Genomic DNA, 13,146 nt, shown 5'->3' with positions numbered 1-13,146 from the left:
ATTCAAATTCACTTTTTCGTTCAAGGGGGATAAGTTTAACGGGGAGTCGATCGAAAGCAATTTTGGAAGCACGCCCATGTACTTCCCATCCAATGCCAAGTCAAGTCAAGGGGGTGTGTTCCGGACCTTCTGTTCTCACGAAATTAGGGCCTAGGTCGGGAATGTCACAGCTGCATCGCACACGGTTTGCATTCCGTTTCACCTTCTTTTATCTTTTATCTTGCATTAATTTCCACCTTGCGAGGGGGAGAAGTAAATAAACCCTCGAGGGATACGTACGAATATTCACGAAAATACAGTAATTCAATAGCAATTATCAAAATTCGAATAACTTTCAAATCGCATATTAAAAGACAATCGTATCAATTGCCTTCCCTCCAATCGTCTCAAAAACTCCTCTTTACCCAATTACCTCTTTATCAACCTCATCAACCCTCTGATTGCATTAACACGATCGTTGGCGCTGCTTCTAAAACCCTAATTAAATCACACTCCATCCGAGGGAAGAAAAAAAGAGAGGAAAAATTGGAAAAAAGAAATGCCAAGGTCCAATTGCTGTCGTCCTCGGCGTCGCTGGCCTCCCTGTGCGGAAGGGGTTGGTGAAGTCAGTCGGTCGGTCGAGCGTGGCGTCGCGACGCGTCCAGGAACGAAAGCGCGTCCGGGTCGGCGGTAGAAAGGGAAAGAGGAGCGGCAGCGAGGTAAAAGCGGCGGCAAGGCTGGCGACACAGTGGCACCGGTGCAGCGGCCGAAATTTTGACCCGTTTCCGGGGAGGATGGCCGCGGCTCGAGCGCGGTCAACACCTATACGGCCGCCCCGTTTATTGATCGGCCCGATGCAACCAAGCTGGGCCACAGCTGGCCGGGCTTACCAACCTCGTTCGTTGCAAGTTCGAGCCGTCGCCTCTCGAGCCGTCCAGCTATATACCTATCTATATGTTTACCACCCCATCGCGAGACCTATTTTCGACCGGCGTCGCGCCAATTATCGGGATCGACGATCGAGAGAGATTCCTCCTTTCGAGAGGAAGAAGGGAGAGAGAGTGAATGACGAGGAAACGGGGACAGGTGGGGAAATATATCGGACGGATCGATTCTCTCTCTCTCTTTCTCTGCTGATTTTCTCTATTCTTGGTGAAAGTTCCCCGGATTTTCTTTCGATCGAGGAATAATTTTTTTTTTACGAAGGTTGATTGTTGGTTTTTGAGGAGTGAGAAATTTCGTTTTTCTTTTTTTGAATAGTAAACGCGAATATTTTTGACGAATCGTTTCAGAAGATAAATCAAGAGACGAAATATTCTTTAAAGAATATTTATATATATATATCGGAGAATCGAAGCTGGTGAGAAAATCTGGATGCGAAATTTTGTTTAACGAATTTCTGTTAAATTTTTGAAAGGAAAATTACGAAAAATGGAATGTTTCTTTTATTCGAAATAGTAACGTTTGTGGCACGTTCTCGCTCGGTTGTAATAGAACGGTTGGGAAAAATAGGGGGAGGGGGGGAAAAAAATTTCAATGGAAGAGTTTTCCAGTAGCGTGGCGCGTTAGCGTCTGATTGTACATCTGTTTCTACTGCATGCCAGTAGGCCCTATTGTGAAGTAGAAAATAATCGACAATGGCAGACCTGGCTCGACAAGGAGGCACAGCCGCGTCTGACTCTGACGGAATGCCTCTACTTCGCGACTAAATTTAACCTTCCACCTGCAATATTTAATTTTTCGATTCGTTATCGACCGATTATACGCCAAATTTAATTACGTACGTTTATAGAAAATGGGACGAGTCGATCGGAGAAAAAAGAGAAGAGAAAAGAAAGGGAATAAAAATTATAAGAAGGAGAGATTCCGCAAAAATCGATTTATCCCTTCGAGTATGAAAGCCAAGGTTCGTTGTTTCAGGTTCACATTCGAACGAATAATATTACAACAAATATACACAACGATACATCTCTTTAACTTTTCTAAATTAACTTCCACGTATTTTTCCATTTTACCATTTTCGTGTCCCCTTTCACCCTTCACGCCCACGTATATTCCTTCAGGCTGTCGATCTACGCTCGCCAATAGTCAAAAATAAATAAATAGAATCGTCGAAGCGTACGATTCCCTTCGAGCTCGCGTAGCGTTTCAAAAAAAAAAGAAAGTAAAAAATCGATTCGAGTGGATTTTCGAACGGAGACGCTTTAAATATTCAGAGCTTGTGCACCTTGCGGGCACGTAGACAGTCGTACACGTATCGATTCAGTCCGATCTGTATGCGTACGGAGAGGAGAAGAGGTTTGTGCGGAGGCATCGCTCGATAACCACCCCTTTTTACCGCTTTGGCCTTTGCCACCCGACTTACCGATTTCCCTCGTCCTCGTTTGTCGTCGTTAAAAAGGATCGTCCTTGTAAAAATCCCCCTCTTCCCGCCAATTACGAAATTCCATCCGTCCTCGAGTCGTTAAAACCTCGACTTTTTTTTTTTTTACAAAAATATACACGTAATTCGGGCGCAGTTTTGTGTTCCCTTGTTGCAGAGGAACGCAACTCCCCTGACGACTGAAGGGAAATATTTAACTGCTATCCAGACGTAAGTTAATGTAAGCTTTATTTTTCCTTCTCGAGAATGATATATATATATTTTTGGCTCGTTTTCTCATTAGGCAGAATCACAGGTTTGGATTTTATCGACTTTCGAACGAATCGTTTATTGGGGGCGGTGTCGAATCTTCGTTTCTGGTTTCGATGAAAGTGGAATAAATAGAGAATCGATAAATTGATTAGTCCCTCGGGAGGGAAATTGTTAGAAATTTTCGTGGAAGAAATTTTATTTTGATTGGAAATTGTTTAAATGTATCTTCGAAAACGGAACAACGAAGTTATTCGATTCGATGGAGGGAACAGTTGAACTGCGGAATCAGTTCCCGGAGCATGGATTCGTGGAAATGCAGAGGCGAAAAAACAGAGGGGAGGAACAAACGGAAAGTAAAAATTCCATTGGCGATACGCGCCCGGTTTAATCACCTGAGCCAACAATGTTTGGCACTTTAGGGATCACTGAATATGTAATCTGTTGCGTTGCACGGTAACCCCTTTGCTGCACGAATTGTAACGTACAGTAGTGAGCAAAAGTTTGGAACCATGTTAAATGTTCCAATTCGAAAATTCAAACGTTCGAGAGAAGCGTGAAAATTTGTTTCTATCGTAAAATCGACGAGACCTGGCTCAAGTTTCTTGAACAGAAATCTGAGATCTGTGTTAATCTCTTCACTGGACACCTTGTTAAAAAGGGATTCGTAATTAGATAAACGTGTCTCTCATATTTTGATGGTAACTCTAAGCAAAGTAAGTTAGGTTCACAACTTGAGAATTACTTGACCCAAATTTAACTCTTAAATGAAATCTGAAGTCTGTCTTATTTTCTTCATTGGACACCTGAATCCCTTGTTAAAAGCTCTAAAGGTTTACTTAATAATTAAATTTGATTAGATTCACAAAACTTGAGAATCAAAACTTGACCCAAATTTAACTCTTAAACTGAAATCTACAATCTGCTTTAATTTCCTCATTGGTCTCTCATATTTTTAGATAGTGGCTCTACACAAATTAAGTTTGTTTCACAGAACTTGAGAATCATTTAAATTTAAATTTTAAACTGAAATCTGACGTCTATCTTAATTTCTTCGTTAGACTTATTCTTAAACAATCAATAATTAAATAAATTAAATATATCTTTTATTTAGATAATAATTTTCACGAAACTCGAGAATCACTCGACTTAAACTTAAACTGAAATCTGACTTAATTTCTTCATCAGACTTGTTCTTAAGGAATCAATAATTAAATAAAACAAACCTATCTCTTATATTTAAACATTAACTCTAATCGAATTAAGTTAGACCAGGTTAAGCTTCCATCCTCGTACGAATCATCCCACGCAAAACCTTTGATCCCATTCCAATCTTCCGCGAATTCCGCGCCTCTACGGATGATCTCATCCGACCTTGTGACCCCGTGACTGAGCCAACCACAGTTTCGCGATCTCCCAATTCCACGATCTCAACACCCATACCCGGATAAATACCCCCCTACACACGTGACACCTAACCTTAAAAAAAAGAAACTAAACTAAAAACCCTCCCCACTCCCAATCCGAATGAAACGCGAAATAATTCAAAGCCAATCAACTTTCTCTCTCACTCGTCAGGGTGGAAAAAAACGCGCGTGTACGTCGATCGATCGCACGGGTCGATACAGTCGCTTGTCGATAACGAGACCGGTCGGTAATACAGATCGCCTTCTCCCCTCCCTCGTGCATACACGTATACGCGCGAATCTGCATAGTAGCGCGGTTAAAGAACCGGATTATTACCAGCGATTCAACCCTGACATTTCGTAGGATGACGCCGATGCCTTGCACGTACGCAGTGCCCGTGTTGTGTCGTGATGGCTTCGTGTGCGTTGCTCGGCGAGCGCCTCGGCGGAGAAGAAAGGGGCCGAGGGACGGAAATAAACGAGGGGAGGTGATATAAGGCTAGGAGGGAGGGAGGCAGGAGGTTGTGGATCGCGCGGTTGTGGACAAACACCACCGATTAAGGACGAAACCGTTCGATGGATAACAGTTTCGTCGAGATGGAGGAATTTCGGCGTGGTTCCGTTCGCGAGGAGAGAATCGATCCGATTTCTTTCGGTCTGGGTCGAAAGTAGAATAATTTCTGGATTGTTTTTTTTTCTTCTAGAGGATTTTTGCAAGAATTTTAATAATAAATATTTGTTTATCAGGAATGACGATACGAGTATGGATTTCATCGATAATCGAGATAGAAATGGAAATTAAATTTTTAAGAAATATTTATCTATCTTCTCCCCCGGTGATGGTGAAAATGACCTTTCTATATATCTGATTTCTCCGTCCTCTCGCTCGATATTCATTCTTTTCCTTTCTTTCTTTTCGACAAGACGAGCGCGCTATAAAAAGACTGTTTACACGTAACCAACGGCAGAATCGTCTGTTCGTGCAACTATAAAAAGATTGACAGTAACTCGGCCGTCACGATGCAATTTACGTCAATATAAACGTGGTGTTCAATGATTCGAACTATTGTGGAAACAGGGTTGACGCAGGCGTTACCCTTTGTAAATATAGGAAATTTTAATTTTGTTTAAAATTAGATCGGCATCCTTGCGTTCGATCACTCCGCTCCCATATTTTCGTTCCATACCATTATGAAAATAAACCCCTCTGTGTGACTGAATTATTCACCCCCTTCCTCCTCTCGCGAGAAAAAGAAGAAGAGGAAGGAATCTTTCGTCCTCCGAATAAAGCGATGCAAAAATTATCCGTCGCTTAATAAAATAAAAGCGCGCTATTTTCGCCGGTTCGTCGACCACAATGGAAATAAATAAGTTATAACGAAATGATGAAACTTGGCGTCGCTTTTAAATAGAAATTCGACAAAATTCCTTCTCCCTTTTAACTTTTGCTAAACCCTGTTTAAAATTATATTTCCTCTTTCGTTACTAAACGTTATATTTTCAGATTGACTAATTCAATTACTTTATCAAATAAAGTCTAAAATAAAATTTTTACGTACCCAAAATCTTTCAATCGGATTCTCACAAATATATATATATATATATATATATAGAAGAATGAAGAAATTGTCACGAAATATAAATATTGTTTAAAAAAATTAAATTCGTTTATCGTATCCATCCATCGAATTGGTTATTTTCCAAATTAAACGGGACGACTAAACTTTTAACTTCAACTTTAAGTAAGCCGTACGACGACGGATCGACTCGTTTCGAAGGACGTCGATATTTCGACGTCAACTTGAACTTGAATCGCGCTGCTAGACACGGGGTCTATCTGACTCATTTCTTTCTCTCCTATCGCGGGATGACCTCGATAGGGATATTACAGCCTCTGTCTTTGGCAAAACTTCCTGATAACGAGCCAACGATAGAGGAGGAAGGATCGCGATAATCCCGCGAAATCGTGACACGATCACGGTCGAGCAATAAACGGGCCGAGAAAACTTTCGCACAGAGGAAGAGGGGAAAAAAAGAATGTTTCTCTTTTGAGTCACGCTCGACATTCTCTTTGTTCAGCTTGCGCTAATGAATCTTCTGCCTGTTGTTTCAGCCACAACCTGCACCGCCAAAAACGTTCTTTTCGTCTTTGTTACAGTTACAGCGGGGTTAATGGTGTACGATTGATCGTATTCCGTTTATTTTTTTTCTTTTTTTTTCTTAATTTTTCATCTATAATAAGACGATAAGATAATCCTCCTTTCACGCCTCCTTCGATCGTTGAGAATTGTTGAATTCTTGTAAAAAAGTTTCGAAATCTATTTTTAAGCAGTCGTTCGATCTCAACTTTTTTCTAATTTTCCAAAAAGTTTTTTATCGGAAGATTAAAGGTCTTTTTTTTCCTTTTCCCCTTTAAAAACATTCGAGGAATGATCATTAACGAGTCGATCAGTCGATAAGAAAAGGGAAATTAATTTCTCGAGATAATCCGATTTTAATTGAAAAATCTTTGCGAAGAAAAGAGGGGAAATTTAACCCAGTTTTTAAGCCCCGCATTTTTTATCAATCGGAAGCATCAAATGCGATTTCGTAACAATTTTTGAAACGATATCTGGAAAATCGCGTCTCGAAAAAGAAGGTCGAAGAGATGTTCGACGAGATGTTGACGGGAGAGCGTTTTGCACGGCGAGGTTAATAAAAAAGTATCCGGTCTCGGTCGGATTATTTCTGTCCGGCTAGCTCTCTCCACGGATTCTCGGGAGAGGGCGTAAAATCGAGTGCAAGAAACCCGAGGTCTCCCGATCGTTGACTCAGAAACACGATTTTCGCACGCGAAGCATTGTTTCCTGGTATTCGATTACGCGTCCGCTTATGCAAACAACAATCCCACTTCTATTATCGCGCCTCTGTTATTCGCGCACGTGATAAAAGTTCAAGGTGCCCGGATCTCTGGCGGCTGGCGCGCGTTCACGTTCTTGCATACCTTCATTTATTTATATTACTTTCCAAAACACCAATTGTTCCCTCTTCTTCGACAAATATCGTTGGCAAATATTATCCGCAAAATAGCAATTTTATATATTTGAATTAAAAGGATTATGGATTTTTCGAGCGAAAACAACGCTCCGCTTTTCCGTAATTTCTTCCTCCGCGAAGGTTAATCGCGTTTCGATCGATCTGTAAATCTCGTTTATACATGTTTTATTTAATTATGTCTGGGACTCGCCTCTGCACCTTCCCGACGAATTTTTTTCTCATTGGCAAAACAGGAGAGAAAAAAATTCAAAGCTCACGAGAACGAGTTTTATCGGGCATCGAAACGGCCGATCGATAAGACTTCCGGTCTACGTCACCGACTGTACGAGGAGGACAGAAGAAATACTTTTATATATACATATATATATATATATACCTAATTATTGCCATCGAGCCGTCCAGACTTTCGAGGGAAAACGATGTAAATAGAGACAGAGAACGAAGACGGAGAAACGTCGGTTTGAGTCGATCGAAGAAAGATGGTTCGCGAGCGCAACGTGCTCGAGGAGAGAGAAATGGTCTGAACGAAGAGAGAGAGAGAGAGAGAGCGCGCGGCGAGAGGAACGGAGAAGCGTGTAGAGCGGAAAGTTGCAATGCCGACCGCCGCAGCAGTTCAAGGCCTCCGGTTTCTCTCCTCTCACTCTCTCCCGCTCGCTCTTTCGCTCACCCGTCCCTGTTTGTTTCCTATATTCATTCTATTTTCTGCTCTCTCTCTCTCCCTCCCCTCCCCCTTCACCACGTCCCTTTTGATCCAGAGAATTTCGCATTTGCATCTCTCCTACCTAATCGTCATCTTCCTCCACTCGATATTTTATATATACATATATTCCCGGTGTAATGTAATACTTTTATTCGTCGCCGTTTCCCAGATAACCATTATTCCATTATTTACACGATTGATCAAAAATAGACACGTTGCTAAATTTTTGAAAACGAAAAGGAAATGTTTCTTCTCCTTGAAATTTCTACTTCGTTAAAATTCCTCCCGGCCGATCGCCGTAGAAGGGACATATTGTTAAACGAAACACCGATCATAAATTTATATCGGTTATTCGTTCTCCACACGATCGTGGTTCTACACGATGATTCTACGCGTTCGACTCTCACTTCGATCTTTCCGTTCCTGCACCGTTCGCAGCGCCATCGCTACTACTCCTTCGGGGCCTTCCTCTGATCCCACGGATTCCACGCCTCTCTCTGTCTTCCTCCGCTTCCTATTCCCTCCTTCTCCATCTTATCCACCAGCCTCTCTTGATCTGCTGCCCTCTTTGTCGTTACATTCATTCCTCTAACCTTTCGCTCGCTCCACCATCCACGTTATCGTATCACGCCTTTATTTCCTACTCCTCTGTTCCTGGTTCTATTACATGTATCCGTCTCTGTCCTCTACCAGACATACCCCACCCCTCCTCCTCTCCCTTCGCCCCTTACGTCGCCAGTAGTGAATTAAATTGTGCTGATTGATACATTCTCATCGCGGATACCGTTTCCTCCTTCCTCGCCGCTTTCCTGCGTTTATGCGAGTGGCATTGCGTTAACGCGCGATTCGAGAATTTCTTGGTTCTTAATCATTTCTCTCACCGTTTTTATTACGTCGATAAAAAACCTATTGGATTTTGCAATTGATATTATCGAACAATCTGTGTTCTTAAAATCTTGCTAAATGAATTTTAAAATGTAGTTATCGTTGAAAGGATTCTCTTTACAATTTTGGGGGAATCCCCTCTGAGTAAAATGTTTATTACGTAATAAACGGGGTACCACTAACGTGATATTCGTACATTAAATTAGATTCCTTGTTTGGTTCGTGAATAATAATTCGTTTAAATTCTATCTTACGTCTCTCTCTCTCTCTCTCTTCCCCACCTTGAAAAAGAAAGTTAGGATTCTTCAGGTTGTTTCTCGAAGACCTATAACCTCTAATGCTAAGAAGGAAAGGAAGTGACCATACGAGTCAGTGACTATAAATAGCCGATCCAGCCCTCCACTCCACGAAACAGTTCTATGGATCGTGAAAATATATAAATTAGCGGAAGAATTATATAAGAGATACATTAATTTTTGTTCGACCATTTGTCATAATCGATAGTTCGTATCGAAGTTCGATACGATCGATGAATGCAGAAAAATCGCAAAAAAAAGTTTCATTTTGTTTTTTTCGTTGAACACACAACAATTGAAGGAAAAAGTGAGGTTAGGATGAAGAAGGAAAGAATGAATCGATTTCACGTGAAAAGAAGAGAAGTTTTTTTAGCTCTGGATAATCTTGAATGTACGCAATTCATGGATCTGTGAGGTCGACTGCGTATAATGCAGTAGTTGACTGCACTATCGACCGTGTGCAACCGTTGCATCGCGTCGCGGCGTTGTGACGTCACAGTTACTAATGCCCGAGTTACATAAACCCCCATTGCATGCGTTGTTTCTTTCTATCTCTCTCTCTCTCTCTCTCTCTCTCTCTCTCTCTCTCTCTCTCTTCTCGCACTGCTTCTCTTTTTCTTCCTTCGCTTATCGTATCCTTTTCTATCTTTATTGAAGAATGTAAGTTTAAAATGTGTTTAACCCTTTCGCGTTCGATATTATATACACAACGTAGTGTCGTCTTTCAATAACATTGTATTTTCTTCGCGAAATAATTTGTCATAGATAATTCATAAAAAAAAAGAACAATTGAAAAGTCTAAGAGTCTGATAGATCTAATTGTCAAATGTCAAATTCATGAAATTTTATTTCCTAAATCATATTATATTCTTTTGTTCATTTATTTCGATAAAATGATATCAAATGAACATACGATTGAGATATTATTTTCGATTAAAATGAAATTCATATTTTGCGTTGAATCGTGTACAAAGAGCATTGTATATTTTAATAGTTTTTCAATAGTTAAAACTTATTTCTAACAAATTTTCCATCGAAATGAAAAAAATGTTATTTTTCAAATATTTTCTGTTTCCTGTACATATTTTTTAACGGTAAATGTCAATTTTACATAAAAATATAATTACTAGTAATTTGCTACATAAGCGAACGAAACAAGATGCAATAAATTTTCTTGGAAAAAGTCTACAAAGGTCAATAAAGAAATGCATTTATGTATTTTCTATAAAAATAATCAAGGAAAACAATGCACTTTTAAATGAACAATGCAATATTCATATTCAAAACTCAAAGTTTAATCTTTTTCCCTTTGGAATATTAAACACTTTGCTATTCTTAATTTATATTTTTCTCTTCATTTACTTATATGTATTCTGCCATATATCACTTAAAAAGACAATTTAAAATTGAAAATATTCATATTTCTAAAAAGGAATCTGGCATCTTAATCCTTCACATCATCGTCAAATAGAAAGCACTCCAAGAGTTAACCTCAAAATACAAGTTTTCCGTTTCAATTAATATAGTACAGTTTCAGCAATAAGACGTTCTCATTCATTAGGGTGAAACCGTGTCCTTTCTCGAGAATCTCTTTCAAAACCTCTTACCTCCAGCTACGGAGGATTCTTTTACGTTTCATAGAACATAGTTACCTCTTTCTCTGCCTCTAATTAGATATATAGATATACCGGTTCTAACAAATTTCCTCGAGCAACAATACGCCATCACGTCGAAATTCTCGCGTTGAAAATCGACCTTGCAATTAGTCAACTTCACAGCGATAGCCATCAACTTCTCGCGTTATGTGCTAATCAACAACACGGTTGATATATCGTGTGATTCTTTGCGGAATTTTGTTGTGGGAAGATTCTTACAGTGTGTATATATATATATATATATATATATACATATTTTTTCGTGCTAATTTTCATGAAGCATTGTTTCATACTTTCCTGATTGTTTGTAGAAATCGTATTGATTTTGTTATGCTTTCTAATTGCTTTGTTGTTATTGAATGAATTTCTTAAAAAAAATGTATTTAAAGTTTTTATTAAACATCACTACGAATTTGAATCTTTAAATTTTTAAAAAATTAATCGAAGATTTTATATGTAGATATATCTATATGCAAAATAAAAGTATAATACTTCTGCATATTTTTACGATCTGTTTTGTAACAATCATACCATTTTTTACTCTGTAAAATATCACCTTTTTTGTTTTAACAGCTGTTATCATACGTTTCTCTTATGATGTCATAAAGTTTTAACAAACATATAAAGAGTCGACAAATATATCAATTTCATAATAAAAATAGCGAAGCAATAAAAATGTTTTAATAGTAAAAAATGTTTGAGTAATAGAATATTTAAATAGTGAAACATTTGTACAATAAATTGTTCAAATATAATGAAAGTTCTAAAGTATTAAAATACAAGTATATTGACTCACTGATAAAGAAAGAACTACGAAGATTTTTTCATTAAATCGTTGATTTTGCCAAAAATACAGGATTCTGTAACAGAAAAATAAATCAATTACTATTAAAATTTATTTACAATTTTTATAGATAGTAAAATAACTGCAAGAAACAAAAGTAGAAGATAGAAAAATAGATTATACACATATGTACATTGTACTTGAAAAAGAAGTTTTGAGTAGGAAAGGTTAAATGTTACGACCTCATCAAAGTTGGTTATTTCGCGGTATAATTTGAGTTTCGATTCAAGACTGACTTGCAGGCCTCGTAAACTTCTACCGTAATTACGCGGCCAGGCGATAAAGTGAGACTTAAAATATACGATGGACCATGATAAACAGTTGCGCAGCACGAACTAGAAATGACCGATGGAAATAGTAATTTCTGTTGAAAGTTTCTTATTGATTAATTGAAAAAAAAATTTTTAATTGACGATTGATTAAAGAAAAAAATTCAAGGATAAAATTCTTTATATGAATACATCTAAGACTATAGGAATTCATAAGTATATATCATTCTATACACGACATAGAAAATAATATTTCAAATTAATTTAATGATATAAAGTAAATAAAATTATTTATTATTTATATAATAATATTTATTATTATATTATAACCTAATATATACAGTTATATCGATGTTCGTTTACATTGTTCGTTAAACTATTGATTTATTATTTATTAACCTAACTTTATATTCTAATATCATTTTCATTTAAATAATCGTGACTATACTAGGCATTATGATATAAATTAAAGAAGTCAAATAGAATACGTATAATTTAACAAACTTTCCAACTAATGTGGTTATAAAGAATATAACCTGTGCCATCTAGTGCATGAAAGTTGAAACTTTGTATAATTTGCGCTGTAGATATAAATGAACTTATCAACATATGGTAATTACAAAATTATTATAATAATTAATTTTCTATAATAAATAAAAATAATATTGATTATATTATATATACATAAAACGATTTCTTATTATAAAATTCTCATATCATGATATAATTCTTTGATTTTGTGAATATTTTAATCTTCAATTTAAATTAGTTAATTATCTTCATAGATAATATAAAAATATTATCCTTTATCGGTAAGGTAATTTTTTATGATTATCAAAATTTTATTAAATTTTTAACTTGTACAAGTAAAATATATTTTTTTTATATAATTAAAATTAAAAATAATATTTAAGAAATAATAAAGAAAATGAAAAAAATAAATAACAAAAAATTATAAATAAAAAAAGTAAATCACCACTTGTTTCCGCCCGGGATCGAACCGGGGACCTTGTGCGTGTGAAGCACACGTGATAACCACTACACTACGGAAACGTTGTTACATGGGTTTTTTAAAATTAATAATATAGTACAATAATATCTTTGAAGAAAATTTAAAATATTATAAAAAATGTAATTTTTTTATTTCTATTAATTCTGAAAATCAAATCGAATTAAAATTATTAATATGCAACAAGGTAAGAAAAATCGATAATTTAATTAATTTTAACCTATAAAAAATTAAATTTTTATAGATTTTGTTTCATTATAAAATATAAAGATTTTTCAAATTTACGAGATCGATAATTAAAATAATCTAAACACGATAAATCGGATTATATATTTATTTTATGGATAGATAAATATTGTATAAATATGTCTCTTTCTCTTTAAAATTTATAATATAAAACTTATAGGATACAATTTACTTGAACATGTTACTTGA

The 13,146-nt window shown here is 36.8% G+C and overlaps 1 non-coding gene across 1 annotated transcript; it reads right to left on the bottom strand.

The window, feature by feature from the left end:
• Nucleotides 1-12,682: 12,682 nt before the first annotated feature.
• Nucleotides 12,683-12,755, bottom strand: Trnav-cac (transfer RNA valine (anticodon CAC)). The gene has a single exon. It is a non-coding gene; the product is annotated as a tRNA-Val (tRNA).
• Nucleotides 12,756-13,146: the final 391 nt, after the last annotated feature.

Source organism: Apis cerana, linkage group LG8 (genome assembly GCF_029169275.1).
Source record: "Apis cerana isolate GH-2021 linkage group LG8, AcerK_1.0, whole genome shotgun sequence".
In the NCBI taxonomy this organism is placed as follows: Eukaryota; Metazoa; Arthropoda; class Insecta; order Hymenoptera; family Apidae; genus Apis; species Apis cerana.
This window is presented reverse-complemented; position numbering and strand designations above follow the sequence as displayed.